Here is a 3,285-nt window from a genome sequence, read left to right as displayed (position 1 = left end):
TCTACCCTTGGATTTAAATCAATTCGATTTGGTCCTTACACTTGGCCATGGAAGAGAATAAAAAACTTATAATTCTTTTCTTTATTGGATAAGAAATCCTACCTATGTTCTCATTTGTTCATTCCTTTTGTTCATCACTTTGTAATTTATGTCTAGTATGATGGTTTGGTTTTATTCGGCGAGCATAAACACGAGTATTGAGTTAAAGCGCATGGAAGCGGCAATCATAGGCACCGATCAATGCTTGGACAAATGTGAAGAAAGAAAATTAGTTTATCGAGTGTTGATATCATTCTCTGAATAATCATAGATGAATCTCTTGGACGAAAGAGGGAACGTCGAGAATTGAACATGCCTAAATATTCTGATTCAGAATTTGCACCATTAGGATCTCCATCATTTCTTGTTCCTCTAGGGACGAGGATACCTGATGACACAAGGATTGGTGTAAGGAATCATGGGAATGCTAATGGCAAATCAAGAACTCGATAAGAGTTGGCTGGTCAACAACTCTGGTAGTCCCAAATTTTATTAGCGAGCTTAATAAAAATATTGAGAAATTCGCGTGGGCATATACCTAATAACACTCCGACCCAAATCACTTTATTATATGCATCCCAAACATCAAAATGATCACATTCCTACTTCAATTAATCCAAGCATAATACAAGTCAGAATTCGAGCGCTTTGATGCTTGAAATGCATATAATGAAGTAACTTGGGCCTGAGTGTTTTTAGGTAGGCCCATACGAATGTACCTATATTTTTATTAAGCTGGGCATAATTTGGGACTACGAGAGTTGTTTGCCCAGTCAACTCCTCTCTCGTTCTTGATTTGACTTTAGTCTATTTATTCTTCTTTATTTATTTATTCATATTTAGCTTCTAGTTTCTTCCTTTTATGAAATTAGGGCTTTTGCACTATAAACACCATAAGCAAGTGATAAGTTCTTTAAAGAACTTCGCGGACTTATCATGACTCGTGCTAGCGAACATAGACTTATCGCTCACACCTCTCTATTTTTTTGTGTTCTTTGTCTACCCTTGTGCTTAAATTAATTCAATTTGATCCTTATGCTTAGTCGCATGGAAGAGAACAAAGAATCTATGATTTATTTCCTTATTGGATCTGAAATCCTACTTATATTCTCATTTTTTCATCTCTTTTGTGCCTCTCTTTCTAATCTCTGTCTAGTATGGTGGTTTAGTTTTATTTGGTAAGCATGAACATGAGTGTTGACTGAAAGCACATGGAAGCAGCAATCATAAGAACCGATCTAATGCTTGCACAAATGCGAAGAAAGACAATTAGTTGATCGAGTATTAGTATCATTCTCCTAATGATCATTGACGAATCATTTGTAGGAAAGATAGAGTGACGAGAATTGAGGCATGCACAAATATTTTGATTCAGGATTTGTACCATTAGGATCTCCATCATTTCTTGTTACTCTAGGCCCGATGACTCTTAATGATACAAGGATTGATGTAAGGAATCATCAAAACACAATTGACAAGCTTGACCAATGTCATTGGGGCTTAGCTTGATAATCAAGCAGCCGAGACGTAAATCCACACTCATACACTCCACAAGAAGATGATCAATCTACTTGAATGTTTCTTAAGCATGCATTCTACACAAGAACACAAAGACAAAAGCAAAATAGCTGTTAGGTTTCATAACCAATTATCATTCAAATTCAACTTACTATACATCAAAATTCGTACTAGCCTTATATAGGTCTTAGAGAATTCTAAATCTTAACTAATAAGGATTTACATCCCATCTATGACAAAGATAACCTTTCAATTTAAAAGAGATAACTAAAACAAAGTCCCAGTTAAGTTAAATTACATTTATGGCCACCCAAAATAAGCCATAAAATTCTAATTTATGTAAGTCATATAGATGGGCCTCAAAATGTAAGCCAAGTTTAGCCTAGAGTCTTCATATGCTCCAATTCTACTTCTTTGGTCTTTTTAAGCCTAATTAAATTCATTCAAGCACAATAATTGAATTAGATTAAAGAACCTTAAATTAAAATCTAATTATGTGTACTTAGCCCAAATATCTTGGATAAGCTCAATGACTTAGAATTTGAATAGAACTAGGACTCCTATTTGAATTAGGATTCTTAGTTGAATTAAGATTGCTTTCCTTGCTTGAACTCCTAATATTATCAAGACTCCTTATTGGATTAGGATTCCTAGTTGATTCAGGACTCCTTGTGGGATTAGGATTCCTTGAGCTAGTAGAATTTGCACCATCAAGACTCCTTATTAGAATAAGATTCGTTATGCTAGTTTGGTTTGTATCATAAATCCACTTTGCGTAAGAGAGAAATCATGTTTCATCCTTCTTTATTTGTTTATTCATATTTAGCTTCTTGTTTATTCTTCATATAGAATTAGGGCTTTTGCACTATAAAAACTGCATGCAACTGAATACTTGAGGTTAGTGAGCATATTATTTTAGTTTTCTACCTTGCAAAATCAAGTTATGGGTTCTTGCAAGAACTTTACGGGCATATGAATACCCGAACTAGCAAACCTAGACTTATTACTTATGTCCTTCCTTTTTTTTGTGTTTTTTATCTACCATTGTGTTTAAATCAATTTGATTTGATCCTTGCACTTAGCCATATGGAAGAGAATCGGGCTTTATTAAACTTAACTCTGCATGTGGATTTGGTGATTTGGTCCAAATATCTTGAATAAGCCCGTTTAAGGCCTTCTTTATTTTTTGGCTCTAGGTCTTGTAATTAGGCACCCCTTGACATTTGGGCTTAGAACATGATCTCCTTGACTTGGTTGACTACTTGACCCCTTAGGCTTTGGGTTTGCATTAGTTCCTCTATGCACGATGACACAAGGATTGGTGTAAGGAATCATGGGAACACAATTCACAAGCTTGACTGGTGGCATTGGAGCGTGACTTGATGATCAAGCAGGACGAGACGCAAATCCTAGCATGAGTTTAAATGTTTGGGATGCAGGTAATGATGTAATTTCTGCTGAATTATTATTAGGTAGGCCTACGCAAATTTTGCCTTATTCTTTTTAGGCTGACTCATAAAATTTGGAACTATGAATGTTGTTGACTAGTCAACTCCTCTCCGGTTCTTGATTTTACTTTAATCTATTCAATTTTATTTATTTATTTATTTATTCATATTTAGCTTGTAGTTTCTTCTTTTGATGGAATCAGGGCTTTCGCACTATGAAAATGCATGCAATTGAATATTTGAGGCTAGTGAGCATGTTATTTCAGTCTTCTACATTTCA

The sequence above is a fragment of the Ricinus communis genome, chromosome 3, assembly GCF_019578655.1.
Source record: "Ricinus communis isolate WT05 ecotype wild-type chromosome 3, ASM1957865v1, whole genome shotgun sequence".
Lineage (NCBI taxonomy): Eukaryota > Viridiplantae > Streptophyta > Magnoliopsida > Malpighiales > Euphorbiaceae > Ricinus > Ricinus communis.
Note: the sequence above shows the minus strand (reverse complement) of the source record.